Here is a 15322-nt window from a genome sequence, read left to right on the forward strand (position 1 = left end):
CCAGGGGTTTGGCTGGCTCTGGGCTCCACCCCATCCGAGGTGACCTTGCTCCTGGGCTGCAGAGAGTAACTGCTGAGGGCAGGATGTCTCCCTGGGCCTGTGCTCAGATGCTGATCCCAGGGAGTTGGGGATCTGCCCTAGAAGGCAGCTTGTAGAGGGTCTCCCCAGGAATGGCACCCAACCATCCTCACTTGTCTGTTGTGCACCCAGCGTGGCATCTTCTGGGGACGCTGATAATACAGTCACAGGATGGTTTGGGTTGGGAGAGACCTTAAAGATCATCCAGTCCCACCCCCTGCCGTGGGCACAGACGTCTTCCACTATCCCAGATTGCTCCAAGCCCCATCCCAACCCGGCCTTGAACAATTCCAAGGATGGGGCAGGCACAGCTTCTCAGAACTACCTGTGCCAGGGCCTCACCACCTTCCCAGGGAAGAATTTCTTCCCAATATCCAATCTAAAGCTATTCTCTTTCAATTTGAAGCCATTCCCCCTTGTCCTGTCTCTCCAGGCTCTTTCAAATAGTCCCTCTCCATCTTCCTTGTCAGCTCCCTTCAGGACCTGGAAGGCCACGATTAGGTCACCCCGGAGCCTTCTCTTCTCCAGGCTGAACAATCCCAATTCTCTCAGCCTTTCCTCACAGCAGAGCTGCTCCAGCCCTCTCATCATCTTGGTGGCCTCCTCTGGACTCTCTCCAACAGGCCACAGTGGTGAACTTGTAAACCAAGCAGCAGAGATCTTCCTGTAATTAATCCCTGGGAATGTGTGGGGTCCATCCCTTGCTTTCCACCCTTGTGTTTTTAGAGTTGGTGTCTCAATTCCTACTCTGGGGGATTTCAAACACCTCATTCACAACCTGTGGCCGGCTCAGGGCTGATGGGACCGATTTGTGTCAGTAAATGACACCGTGGTGCTTGTCAGAGAGGGTTCTGCAGCCAGGAAATCTGCTCCTGGCCTCAGCGTGGTTGCAACCAGCTGTAAATCCTGCTTGCTCTTACTCCATCCATGAGAAACTCTGCTGTGCAGACCCAGCCCTGGACCAGGGACAGGAGAAATGGAGCTGGAGGAAGAAGCCACCTGCCAAGGCAGTGAAAAGGGTGGAAGAAAAGCCAGGAGGACACTCAGGTCTGGCTGCTGGTGCCAGGGTGACCCGAGACACTCAGCAAAACATGGGGCAAAAGGGGCAGTCCTACTGCTGTTAGAGGTTTCTGGAAGGCTGCAAACCTCCAGTAAGTAAATCTCACTGAGTAAGAGGAGAAATATGAAGAACAGGATTTGCCTTTTTTTTGTTTTGTTTTGTTTCATTTTTAAATAAAAGAAGAGCATTTCAGTGGTTTCTGAAGATTCCAGCAGCGCTCTGGGAAAGCGCAGCCTCTTGTTCCAGGCACAGGGATATCCTGGCTCTCGACCTGAAGGTTTTTGAGGTACCATAAATTTTTTCTGGTGATAGCGCATGGCAGGACAGCCTGCAAAAATTCCCTGCTGCTCTACAATTTGAGTCATGTTTTTATCAGGCCAGCAGATAATCATCTCACTTGGGTTCCAGAAGCGAAGCTCTTGCGGATGTCTTTGAGAAGCCTGAAAATAAATATATTCACGTGTGTTTTCCAGTGTTGCTGAACATGTGGTGTGTCTCAGAGCCTCTGGATTTCACTCTCTTGCAAACTGGCTGCTCTTGGAGGTTCAGAAGTACAACTTTAGTCCAAATGCTGGAGCTTCATGCCCCTCCCAGGGCAGACACTAAAGCTAGCCCCTCCAGGATGAATTAGAGATGAACAGAGATGAGTTACGAATGAATAATAAATTGGAAAGCATGGATAATCCTCAAGATTTTCTTTTGAGGAGACTTTAAACCTATTTGGCTACAGGCAAAATAGATGTTTTTAATCCCAGTTGCCGTGTAGAATTTGCATCCTCATTCCAGGCAGGGTGGGAATACTGGGTGGGATCTTTGGTGGCAGCAGCTTGGTTTTGGATACTCAGCTAGCTGGAGGATTGAGACTGGGATTAGAGAGGTTAAATTGTTTTCTAAGATTATCTAGAAGTGTGCTTGAAACCCTTTTGGTGAGGAAATTTTCCCCTTCTATCCAATCTGAACCTCCCCTGGCACAACTTGAGGCCGTTTTCCCTCGCCCTGTCCCTTGTCCCCTGGGAAAAGAACCTCATTTATCATCTTTCTGTACCTGGCTTGGTCTTCAGTGGTTGTGTAGGAGTTATTTTTTTTACTCCAGCAGGTGCCTGGAGGTGGAATCTGTGGCCCAGCTGTTGGTCTGTGTAGCAGCAGTGTCCGGACTCGGGCTGTGCTGAGTGGGCACGTCTGGCCTCCCAAAACTCAGCATCCAAATGAATAAAAACTAAGATAATAAAATAGGCAAGAGCTAACTGACAGAGAAAGGCAGCTTTGGAAGGGTTAAGGTGAATCTTTGCTTTCCTGGGGGGGGGGGGGTAACTAAAAGGCACACTCATCCTCTCTCATCCCTCCCATCCCCTCCTCGGACGAGGCTCCAGAGAGGATGACAGACCTGTTGGCTGCTTGAACACTTTCCACCTGGGTCCCTCAGCACATTAAAATGGTTTGGAGGGTCCTCAAGCGTCTCCATCCCTCTGGGTGGCTGTTGTGGGGGTCCCTGCAGGAACTGATGTCCCTCAGCCGGGGCTGCAGGGGAGCTCTGGGTGACTCCGGTGTGCACGTGCACGAAGGGGACAGACCTCTTGATCCACCTAGAGCAGGCTGTGGAAGCACCTGACTATCTGATACTGCTGCTTGTGTCCAGTTCTTACCCATGACACAGCTGAGGGTTTGCTCTAGACCGGGCTCTGTGCCTGTGCAGAGGTATTTGCCTTTTTTTTTTTTCCCCTCCACGATGTTCTGTGGGGGTTGCTCGAGTTTATGTAACTCCCCATATGTTGCCCTCTTCCTGTGGAAACTTGAAGATAAATTGTGAAATGCAGGGAGCTGGCTGAAAAGGATGCATCCTCAGCTGGATCTCGGCCTGTTTGTGGCGAGGAAAGGGGAACCTTGGAGCGCTCTGTCCTCGTTCCCTTCTCACACAGCTGAGTGAGCAGTGTGGGATGGAGCACCTGATGCTGCCCCGTTGCCCAACACTGGGATGCTGCTCCAGGAGGAGCCCGTGGTGAGCTGGCAGCAGGCTCCAGAGCAGGAACGTGCTGTAAGGAAGGGTGGTGGTTTCTCCATGGAGGGGCTGCAGCCCCAGCACCATTCCCTGCAAATTCCCTCTCCCATTTTCCAAAGCTGCTGCATTCCCTGCAATGCTCCTCTGCCCAGCATTGCTTTCACTGGAGCTTTAAGTCAGTGTTAATTGAAACACGTGGCTGGACCTGATCTTGCCAGGTGCTGCTTGGTCTGCATTCCCATGTAAATCATGGAATCATGGAATTGTTTGGGTTGGAAAAGCCCTCTAAGACCATCGATTCCAACCATTTCCCCAGCACTGCCAAGGCCAACACTGACCCCTGTCTCCAAGTACCACATCAACATGGCTTTTGGGAACTCTACCACTGCCCTGGGCAGCTGTGCCAGGGCTGGACAACCCTTTCCAAGAAGAAATTTTCCCCAATATCTAGCCTAAACCTCCCCTGGCATAGCTGGAGGCCGTTCCCTCTCCTCCTGTCCCTGTTCCCTGGGAGCAGAGCCCGAGCCCCCCCCACTCCCCCCTCCTGTCAGGGAGTTGCAGAGCCAGAAGGTCCCCCCTGAGCCTCCTTTTCTCCAGGCTGAGCCCCCCCAGCTCCCTCAGCTGCTCCTGCTGCTCCAGCCCCTTCCCCTTGTCCATATCGAGGAGGTTTGGGGATTCTCAGCATCTTGCCGAGGGGGGTTCTTGGGCTCCTGTGGGACACAACCCTGGTAGATTGATGGCTCTTTTTCACTGCAAACCTGAATGAAACCCTTCACCCATCACCCAGCTCGTTTGTGCTCATCATTTTTGAAAATAGTTTGGTCCTGAGTGTGAGAGCAGTTGCAGGCAGGGTGCTGGCAGAGCCTCCAGCCTCCACTGAGGAATTACACAGCGTGTAATTAGGGTCTCCAAAAACATCCATTTCCATTCCCTCTCTACCACCACCAACCCCCACCTGGAGCAAAGCCAGGAAGCCCAGCCCCCTGAACGAATCTCTCCCTCCTTTTGAACTTCAAGGCTGAGAAACTGAATTTTGACTGCGAAAACTGAGCTGGCTTGACCAGCTGGTGGCCGGAGGACGAGGGAGTCTGTGCACAAGTGGATAGGAGAGGTGGAAGGTCCTGAGGGGGAAAAAAGTGCTTCAGAGATGAGCCACACAGGTCTGATGATGGCTGGCTGGAAGCTGCAGCCAGGCAGCCTCAGCAGTGACGGGAAGGCCGAGCTCCTCTGCATCCAAAACCCGGGAATTGACCTATTCCATGGGTTTTTTGGGTTTTTTTTTTGAAGTTACTGCAAGACCATGACTGGTTTTAAGGGAAGCCAGGAACTTTGCAGTTGCTCAATACTCGCTCTCGGCTGCTTTGGTATGTGTAATTTGGAGTGGTTTTATTTTTGTGGAGGGGATTTGGAGTTGCCAGCATGGGATCTTTGGAGATTAACGTGCTTGGCTCATGTGGAAAGAGGCTCTGGCGAGGTGGGGCCTGGCTTGGTGGCTTGTGGACTCATTAGAGGTGACATGACTGGGCAGGTGACTCTGGGCAGCACAGCAGACCAGAACACAAAACTTGTAGTTTGATCTGTTTAAAGTGTCTCTGCTGCCCAAAACAAGTTCCTGCCTTGTGCTGCCAATAATCCAGGGTGCCCAAGTTTCACAGAATCATGGGAATGGTTTGGGATGGAGGGGACCCTAAAGACCATCGCATTCCAAACTCCCTGCCACAGGCAGGGACACCTTCCACCATCCCAGGTTGCTCCAAGCCCCATCCAACCTGGCCTTGGACACTTCCAGGGATGGAACAGCCACAGCTTCTCTTGTGTTTGGAGGGTGCAAATCCCACCCACTGACAATTTGGCTCAGTTCGGGAGAGAATCTTTAAAACTGTGTTTTGAAGCCTTCAAGGATTCATCCTCTGAGGGGGCTCGTGGTGCTGTGTGTGTGCACAGGGGGGATTTCATTTTGGGCTGTTCAGTGCCCACAGGCCAAGAGAGGTAGCAGGGATTTAAGGGAATTTAAGCTCCTGTGTGCTGAAATTCCACCCACCCGTGCCAGGGGAAGGTATTGCTGCCCAGCTGAGATCTCTTTATATTTGATATTGAATTTTCCCCCTCCTGCCGCTTCATTAAGGCGATGGAGTCATAGAAATGTCAGTAATTAACTAATGAAGGACACGGGTGGTCGCACAGTAAGCAGCTTCCATGGCCTTGTGGCTGTTATTCCACAATTTTCAGTCCAGCATGGAAAGGTCATCTTGGGATACTTTCACCAGGCTTGTTGTGGCTGTGACCGGTCCCATCCTCCATCCAACACTTTTCCACGTCACTTCAGCTGTTTCCAGCCCCCTGGATGGTCATGGCCATGCCATTTTCCCAGGGGTAGGAAGAGGGCTACCACTTCCACATTTTTTTTTTCCCCCCCATTTTGCCTGTCACAGGAATTGTTACTGATCTTTTCAAGCATTCCTGGAGCTTCGTTTGCACTGACAGGACTGGGCTGTTGGGGCAGGAGGATTGTTTTGCTGTGGAGGTGACAAGTGGCAGCTCAGCTCCTCTGGGATGCTTTGATGTGACTCACTGAGAGATTCACCTCCCGAGGGAGCACCTGGCATCCAGAGCTCAGTGCTCCATGTCCCTCCCTGTCCTTATTAAAGGTGGGAATGCCAGCCTCGGCTGCAGGGTTGAAGCAGATGTACCATGAGCAGCAGGGACACTGATTTCCCTTCCACCGCCCTCCACAGGTCCTGCAGCCTCTGCTCTGGGGAGAGTCAAAGTTCAGACCCTTGGGCTCATTCATTCTGGTGGGTTTTTGGAGACTTTTGGAGAGCAAATCAAGCCCTGGGGAGGCTGCGTGGCCTCTGACAGTTGCTGTGGCACAAACTGTCAAAGGCACAGAGGTGTTTGTGTCCCTCTTGGAGGAAGTTCTTCCAGTCACCCTCTTGCACTTCAGCCAGTTCTGAAGCATCCCTGACCAACCCAATTTGCCTGTGGTCGCTTGATGGGAGGTTACAAATGACCCCATCAAACCGTGGTGTTGGATGTTACGTTAGAATCAATTTTTCTCATTGCTGATGGTTTTACTTCACGTATTTTTGGAAGCTGGGCCCTGCTTTTACTTTGAAGCAGTCAAAACATTGAATAAAGCACTCCAGAGCTTTCAAAGCACTTGAACTGTGCTCTCCCTTCAGACACTCTGTCGCTTCCATCCTGGATCTGACCCCAAAAACCTGCTCTGAGCTGTGCCTGGTCACAGAGGCGCTTGGATCTCCATCTAGAAAGAAGTGAGAGCATTGGGAATGACGGTTTGGGGGACAGGAACTGAAGATGTGTGTGGTGGTTAAATCTGTCCTTGCTCATAAGAGCCACTTGAATTTATTTTTGGGTGCAATTTCGGCCCATCCTATTCTGGAGCTAAATTCATGGCTTGTGTTATGGATTGTCTCCTCCTTCCCTCTTGGTCTCCAGCTGCCAAACCCTCTCTTCTCCCCCATGCCCTGGCACGTGGCACTGCAGAATCCCAAACTCCAGCACTGCAGGTGTGCCAGCTGGAGGCACTGAGCTCGTACAGGTCTAAATTTGGGCTGAATTTTCTCCCTGCTCAGATCCCAGCGATGCTGAGCAGGCGCCTTAAAATCCTCGTGCAGGAGAGCTCCCAAGTGGTGCTGCCATTCTTAGGATGGATTGGGTTAGAAAGGACCATAAAGACCACCTCATTCCAGCCCCCTGCCATGGGCAGGGATATCTCCCACTAGAGCAGGTTGTTCCAGGCCCCATCCAGCCTGGCCTTGAAGCCAGTCCTCCTCACAGGCATCCTCTGCTTTTACGAACCCATTCCCTAAATTATCTCCGTTGACAAAATCACACTTACGTCAAAGCACTTGCCCACTTAATCCTTCCACTTGTGATTTTTCTTTCCTCTGGGCAGGGCTGTTTGTCAGCAGCTCTTGAGTGCAAAGATGCCTATTTGTTAAGTCTTTCCTGGCTGCCGAGTTTGAACTCTTTATTATTCCTGTCTTCTGTGAGCTCTCTTCCATGAACTTTCCTACACTTCCCTTTCCTTCACTTCCCTCCTCCCATTTATCAAAGCCCCGCTCACAGATTTGGTGTCCAGGGAGGGGCTGGTGTATTCCTGTTGTGTCACACCAGACTGCCTGTCACCCCTGGGGAAAGGGGGAGGGATGTGAAATGAAAGCAGTTGGTGCTCCCGTGTTTATTGAGAAATGCTGGCCTTTGAAATGCCCTGAGCCTGAAGTCTCGTGCTTGGTGATTAGACCTGATGTGCCTCGTGATGCTGACCTCTTCCCACTTGAGTTGTCCACTGCCTGATCCAAAAGGAACTTATTTCCTGGGAAGTGGGGCTTGTTCAGCTCACTGTAGGTAGTGGGCAGCTGAGAAAGCAACACTTCTACATTTTCCTGACAGAAAGGCTTCATTACTAATAATAAACTGCTAAACCTTGTCATCTTTGATTACCAGGCATGTGCCGTGAGCTGAAATCGGTGGTTTAGTCACAGAATCATGGAATGGTTTGTGTTGGAAGGGACCTTAAAGCCCATCTCGTCCCACCCCCTGCCCTGGGCAGGGACACCTTCCACTATTCCAGGTTGCTCCAAGCCCTGTCCAACCTGACCTTGGATACTTCCAGGGATCCAGGGGCAGCCACAGCTTCTCTGCCCAACCTGTGTCAGGGCCTCCCCACCCTCACAGGGAAGAACTTCACCCCTATATCCAATCTAACCCTCTTCTCTTTCAGTCCTGTCTTGCAACCTCCCTTTAACCTCGGTGCCAGCTGTGCCTATTTCACCCTTAGTATTTGTACTTAGAATTCCCACTTCCTGCTTAATAACAGGGGAGTCAAGCCCTGTCTTGTCAGAATGGGGTGTTCTCTGGGGCTCAGGCACAGCTCCCTGGTTATTCCCTGGCTGAGGGAGGGCTGTTGCCCCGGTGCCAAAAGGAAAGGAAAGCGTGAGGAGCTGACGGGCCGTTTCGTGACAGAGTTGAGCTGATGTAAGATGGAGTTGGTGTTGCTCTGGAAGAGTTTATTTTCCTGTTCCCTCCTTTCTGCACATGTTGGACCACGTCTGGTGATGGGGCAAGGCACCTCAGCTTGCTTTCCTTGGCGCGGGGCCAGGCTCCGGCACGGCACCCTGTCCCGGCTGGCGCTTTGGCAGGTGAGCTGATCCCGCTGTGGCTGACACAGAGCCTGGCACGGGCAGCTCTGGCACTGCCTGGGGTGGGAGGTGGAGGAAAAAAGGAGCTCCCACCTGGTGGCAGAGACCTGTGTGGTCATCCAGCTTAGAGAACCCCAGGTAACCCACCACAGAGCTCCCGACTCCGGCCGGTGCCCCGAGCGCCCGACTCCTGCCTCTGGGTAGGCTGAAATGGAAATGTGGAAAACAGATGTGACCTACTGATACTATCTTGTTTAACTGTCTGTATCCAGATGTTTCCAGCTTGTAGTGCTAATTTCCACTTGCAGTTATCCAAGAGCTAACTCCAAGATGCTTGCTGCCTTCATGTCTGGGAAGAGGAGCAGAACTAGCCTTAACATTTATTGTTTTGCTTGACCTGGCATCTCTTGCATCCAGGTAGGACAAGCCTGCCCATCCCCAAACTGTCTCTTGCATCTCAAAATCTTCTTGTACTGAAGGTTTTTCTTCATTGTCTGGGTGAGAGGATTGAAAAGCAAGAGGGTTCAGATTTTTGCGGAGGAAATTCTGTACTTTGCAAGGGCATTTCACATCCGTTTTAGAAGGCAGGGTGAGCAGCTTTCCCCAAGGGATGCTCTTCCCTCGGGACTGCACTTTTCTTAAATTTCATCAGCACGTGATCACAGAGCAGGGAAGGACTCGCAGGAATGTTTCTTAACTCCCTTTGAAAGGCAAGCTGTTCCTTCAGCCTCTTGCAGAATCATCCTGACAGGAGACGCTGTAAACAGGCTGCAGAGGTAATTGCATTTGTAATGTGAAAGACAGAACAGAGCCTACAATTCCCATCCTCGACTGGCTCTGCAGGGACTCAGGGTAGTCCAAAAAAACCCCCAAAACCAGCAGAACCAACCGTTGCTTTTGACATTTGCGATCGGTCTGGGCAAAACATTAGGAAACAACATACTCAAGGGGACAAGATGATCTCATACATCTGACTTTAAAGCAACATACTCCCGTGGAAACTTGTTTCTGTGCCTATTCCAGAGCTCTTGGCTGCTCCCCTGGCCCCCCACCCCAGACCAGCTCAGCTTAGTCAGCAAGTTCCAGTTCAGCTTCTCTTCTGGGGCCTTTTATTTTGTGCCTGTACCTGAGTTAGCTCCATTCCTCACTGACCAGTTCTTGGTCACAGGAAAGGCTTCCAGGATGCTGCCAGCAACTTACTGTCCATTTCCTGAGGAGAACTGCTGGCTTTTAAGTAGTTTGCCTGAAATCTTAACTATTCCAGTGCAGCTAAGGCTTCCTGTGTTGGTTGACCTCCTCGGGATGAAGTTCCAGCCACCCACATGCTCTGTCTGCATTTAGCTTTGAGTCTGGAGAACAAATCTGTGCCGCGGGATTTCGCCATCGCCACGTTGTTGTTCCTCTGACACTGCGATGTGCGACAATTCTCGGTGTAGCAACTGCGATTTACGAGCAGCAGTTTGTTGCTGTTGAATTTTGAGGGCTGTGGAGACAGAAGCTGGGCTGGAGGGAGCCATAAGGGTCGGATGTCCCAGCTGGAGCTCGGTGGCTCGGGCTGCGGATTCTCCTGCGATGGCAAATCCTCCCTGGTCCTTCCTCGAGCCAGCCCTGAGTGCAGGTCAGACCTTTTCGACTTTCATACCTCTTCAGTAGGAAGACAGTGAAAGGATCTTGGCATCCCAGGTGGAGATGAGCTTGTTTGCATCCAAGTTACTCAAGATTTTCCTCTAATAAAGCCTTGGCGTTCCCCTTTGCCTGGGTTGAGCACCAGGTTGATTTCTTTCTTCTCTGCCATCGTAGGTGTGGTGTGGACTTTCCCAATAGGACATTGCTCATTCACTCCCATTTTTTTTAAAAAAGAATGTAGTGGATTATCTTTTCAGGGTCTGATTCTTGCTGGTTTTTTTGGGAGCAGGTGCCAACAGCTGGTGTGGCCATGGATGTAGTGATGAAGCTTACCTGGAACTGGCTGTAGTCTCCTCTCTGCCTCTGAAGGATTTACTCGCTTTGAAAGGTTTCCATTTTCACTGAATCCACCTGTGGCAATGAAACCTGCAAAACCCATGAGCTCCCAGTGCCAGCAGACTGACTGGTGTTGGTGTTAGGGCTTTAACTGGGGACAATGAGTCAGCCTGTCCCCAGAAAGCACCAGAACTATCAGCACCACTTGGCCACTGTTTTCCTGTTGCTCCCTTTTGTTACTCTCTTTTTCCTTTTGTTGAAGCTTTTAAGGGCCAGGGTGCACGTTGGTGAGAGTGTCTGGATGTTTCCCATTACTGGGAGTCTCCTGTTTGTGTCTTCTCCGCTTATTTTTTCAAAAGAAGGACCAGAAAGATGCAGAGATCGAGACCTTGTCTGGACCTGATCTTGTAGCATCATAATTTTAACTGCTAGCCTTAGGGAGCTGGACCTAATCACTCCACAAATAAATCTTTATAAATCAGCATTTACACCATAGAAGTTCACATAAGCTGATGGCGACGTCAAAATGCAACAGATTAAAAAATATTAACTGTTTTGGGGTTAAGTCTTTAAAGATAGGTTAGTACCTCTCTAGAGGACATGGAGGACTATGAAGATGCAGCAAACTCATACCAAACCCTTGTGTTTGGTTCCTGGGACGTGGCCTTGGTGCCTCAGGACCGTCCTTTACATACTGGTCACTCATATTTTTCGTTGTCCATCCCCTTTTTCCTAAGGAAAAGAGCACAGGGATGTGCAGTAATACCACAGTAGAGTGTGCGTGCCTGGGTGATGAAGGCACATCTTTGGCTTGTCAGCACAGGGGAATATCTGCATGGGAAGTGGTGCTCGTGGAGATGGGAACCATCCCGGCCGGAGTCGGAGCAGATGGGACGCCCAGCCTGAACCAGCCCGTCTCGTTTATGCTTTATTAATTAGACATGTTATCAGAGTCATCTGTGTTTTCTTCCCTTTTCTCTCTTTGCAAACCAGTTCTGCTGCTTCGCTGCCCGCAGAGGCTCTGATGAGGAGCCCAGTTTGAATCCTTGGGGACTGGCACGGCAACACTCGTTCGCTGTGGTCTGTGTCAAACGCTGTCAAGTGTCTGGGGTGAGGGCTCAAGAGCTTTGGGAGCTCTGGGGATCGTGATTTTTGGAGATGATGGTGCTGCCCTGGTGGCACCTCCTCCCTCTGTGTGCTGTCAGTGTCTGTAAGCACTTCCACCGCTTGTGTTAATCACAGAACCACGGCATGGTTTGGGTTTGAAGGGACCTTAAAGATCATCCAGTTTCACACCCCTGCCATGGGCAGGGACACCTTCTACTAGACCAGGTTGCTCCAAGCCCCATCCAACCTGGCCTTGGACGCTTCCAGGGATGGGGCAGCCACAGCTTCTCTGGGCAGCCTGTGCTGCTGCTTGTTGTAGGATGCTCAAAAACGTACATGGATCTAAGAGGTGACTGGATAAACTCTTGGTAAGGAAATATAAAGGTCCCTGGGTTGAAGCAGTCCATGCTGGAGACTGAGAAGTGTCTGGGGAGAAAATGGTACGTGCTGGTGCGGGTCTGACCTTGCTTCCTAGACCTGCTGCGTGTTGCTGTTGGAGTTACTGATTTAAATGGCTCATGGATGAGGTCTGTCCTGCACACTGGGAGGGTCTCAGGCTGTCTCCCTATCCACACTCAGTTTTAAGATTTTATTGAAGGAGAGGAAAACCTCTCGGAGGTTAAAGTGCTCAGGGGGAACCAGCAGTAGGGAATTTCCTCAGATTTCCCTTTGGACCTCTGTTCCCCAGTGGATTGATATCCACATCCTCAATGGCAGTGCCCTTATCTTCATGTGAGGGTGAAGTGGATCATAAAACCCTCCCAGTAAACCCCTTGTAGTCTAAAGTTGTGCCAGGGAAGGCTCAGGTTGGACATGAGGAGTAAATTCTTCACAGAAAGGGTGATTAAACATTGGAATAGGCTGCCCAGGGAGGTGGTGGAGTCACCATCCCTGGTGGTGTTCAGGGAAAGACTGGAAGTGGCACTCAGTGATCTGGGCTGGGTGACGAGGTGAGGGCTGGTCATAGGTTGGACTTGATGATCTCTGAAGTCTTTCCCAACCCAAATTGATTCTGTGTTTCTGCCAGTGTGGTGTGCCCACCTCTGGTGGGGGAGAAGACTGAAACAGGAGTTGGGCTTGATGATCCTTGTGGGACCCTTCGAGCTCAGGATATTCTGTGAGACCCCATAAAACCGAATTCTGTGATTCTGTGAAACGCCCATAAAGCCAACCTGAGTATCCGCCTTTCAGACCCGTGGGGGCTGTTTTATAGCCCCCGTTGGGTGAGGTGGAGATCTTTGGCTTTGCTTTATGCCCGATGCTCTTCCAGGGGAAATACTCACTCACTGAACGAGCGGCAGGATCATCCCTGCGCACGGGGTGGGGGTGGGAAGTGGCTTTGAACGATGTGCTCGTCGGCTCACTTGGACGCTGCCCAGATCCCTTCCCTTCCAGCAGGACAAGAATCACCGTGCCCGGGCTCTTCCCCTGCACATACACTCAGCATATGTTATCCTTGGAGTCCCTTTCCCAGGCGTGCCTCTGTGCAGGCGCAGCGTCTTCCGTTGGTAATGGGACGCTGGAGCCTTTTATCGGCGGGTTAATTGGGTCCCTGGGTGCCGGGATATTTCCTGCTGCCGCATCCTCTCCCCCCAAAGCTGTGCCTCCACCTCGGGAGCTTCCCCGCCAATGGAGATGCGATGCCTGGAGCCTGGAGCCTGGAGCGGAGGTTAAATCACAGATGAACCTTGTCGGGGGGTGCACACACGCCGGGAGGCCGCTGGGGTCGTTTTAATTGCGGCGCGTTTATCGAGCTCGCTGTAAACGCAGCGGGAGGCTCCCGCTTCTCCAGAGCCCGGAAGGCCAAAGGTGTATCGATCCCAGGGAGCTCAGCCAGGTTGTTCCCAGCTGAGGATGAAACCTCCCCGCGTCCTGCGCTTCCTCCTCGACTCGTATCCAGCTGTCATTGATTTTGCAATGCAATTTTTTTTTTTTAGGCCGGCTGATTTCTCCTCCCTGTTGCTAAGGGGTGGGGAGGAGCGGGGTTGGGAAAAACTCAGGAGCGCTCATCTCCAGCAGTCCAGCACTGCAGATAACGTTGAGTCACTGCCGAAAGCCTCAGAGCAAAACAGATGTTCTGTTTCTAGTGACTAAGTGAAGTATTAAAGGTACTAGATGAGCGAAGTTTTAAGTGAAGTATTTAATTTGTTGGTTGGCAGCTGAGACAAAGCGCGAGCAAACAAGGTGCAGTGCAGAAATGGCCTCTCTCTCTCTCTCTCTCCTGCGTTATACAACCTGCGTGTTTTCATAAAACTTTTTAATTTTTCCATTTTTTTCCCATTTTTTTTTAAATAGGTCTTTCCGGCTTGACTCATTCTCTCTGTAGTTGTAACCTTTAGTTCTGGGTGGGAAGGCAGTTGTTTTTTGTGAGGCATGAGACCAGTGGCAGGGTGAGTGGGCTTTTTGTTGCTGCCTCTGTCATCTCGCTGTTTGTCAGGTCACTTCTCTAGGAGTGGCTGGTTTCTGTGAAGTTGGGGGTAATTATACCTGTTCTCAAAAATAAGGAAACTGGACTTAATGGTGCATCTCCTCGGCCTTGCTTTTGAATTCAGGAATGAGTAGAAAACTTGGAATGTGACTGTCATGCAGCTGTTATTCTTGAGTAAGAGGCAATTTTTGATGACCTGTGTTCTTCAAAAATATGAATGAAATTAAATTAAGATCAGAACTGTGATCCCGGGATCCTGGGCTCGTTGGGGGACCAAGGTGTTGTTTTCCTACTCCTTTGATCCTCGGTGAGAAACCTGCAGCACCGTCTGGCTGTGTGAAGCACAGGTGCTGTGTCCCTCATTGCCACCCCAACCTGAGCACGTGAGAACATAAAAGGGAAGGAATTGTGTCCTAGTCCCTCTTGCCAGCAACGTCTCTTGTGGGTTCCTCAAGTCCAATGAATAAACACGTTAAAATCCTGAGGAGGAGGGCCGTGGCCAGAATTCCATAAATAGGTAGGTAATTCCATAAATTACTGCACTCTGTACTCCTTGGACTAGTGACTTGCATGTTTGGCTGCCCAGCAGCACAACATCAGAGCAGACCTTGGGCTGACCAGGCTGCTCTCCCTGCCGTGTTGGATTTGTACTGTTGAGCCCCACGAGGGAGCTGAAGCCAAGGCTCCATCTCCCCAGTCCTGCTGGGGAGGATTTAGCTTTGTTATTGGCAAAGTTCTGGATGGTTTCTATTAAGAAAAAGGCTTTTTGGATCTCTTCTGAGGGTTCCTCCCTTTGGAGGCTTTCTCAGGAGCCCATGTGCTGAGCACTTAATCTTCCACCCCCCACTTAAGGGAAGAGGGGCAGACACCAAGCCCTTGTTGGCACCTTGTTTCACTTAATTCTTGCATTTAATTGTTCTTCCTTCGGCTTTTAAGAGAGTCTCTGCCAAAATCAGGGAGCTAAAAATTAAAGTAATTATTGTGGTTGATGGAAGCAATCAAAGAGGCCATCAGGCTCCCGGTCTGTGTGCTGGGAGGGAAGGTGCAGGCTGGGATTGAGCTCATCTCCAGGGACATGCTGGGCTCCAAGAGTTAATTTTGCCCCTGGCTTCTCTTGTCCATGAGTAATCCATTTGTGCTGGGAGGAAATGGCAAGTCCTTGCAGCGAGGACAGGCTTCACTACTGGAGAAAATTATGCCTATTTATCATATGATGCTCTCTGTGCCTTTTTTTGTTTGTCCTTCATCTGAACTAAGCTCTGTGGGGATGAGCTTTCCCGTCTGACAGCGGGCGTTGTAGTGGCCTGCAAGTGTTTCTCTTTCTTGCAGTTGCTGTTTCACTGCAATTCCTCAGGGAATCAGTCTGTGCTGGGGCCACCCAGCTGGGAAGGAGGACCTGGAGGTCCTGGTGGGCACCAACCTGACCCTGAGCCCTTGTGACAAAGGGCAGGGGTGTCCTGGGCTGTGAGAGAAAAAGGAGTGCCAGCAGGTCAGGGAGGGGGTCCTGCCCCTCTGCCCAGCACTGG

General features: G+C 51.0%; 1 long non-coding RNA gene across 2 annotated transcripts in view; it reads left to right on the plus strand.

The window, feature by feature from the left end:
• The window catches only part of LOC114067788, a 60160-nt gene that overhangs the window by 6999 nt on the left and 37839 nt on the right, over positions 1-15322 (plus strand). Inside the window, exon 2 of one of the 2 annotated variants that reach the window (XR_003573472.1) lies at positions 3055-3134. The exons of the other annotated variant lie outside the window; for it this stretch is intronic. This is a non-coding gene — a long non-coding RNA (uncharacterized LOC114067788). The remainder of the gene's footprint in view (positions 1-3054; positions 3135-15322) is intronic. 2 annotated transcript variants of the gene reach the window in all.

Source organism: Empidonax traillii, unplaced genomic scaffold, assembly GCF_003031625.1.
Source record: "Empidonax traillii isolate 1590-97213 ecotype Southwest subspecies unplaced genomic scaffold, ASM303162v1 scaffold962:size224488, whole genome shotgun sequence".
NCBI lineage: Eukaryota > Metazoa > Chordata > Aves > Passeriformes > Tyrannidae > Empidonax > Empidonax traillii.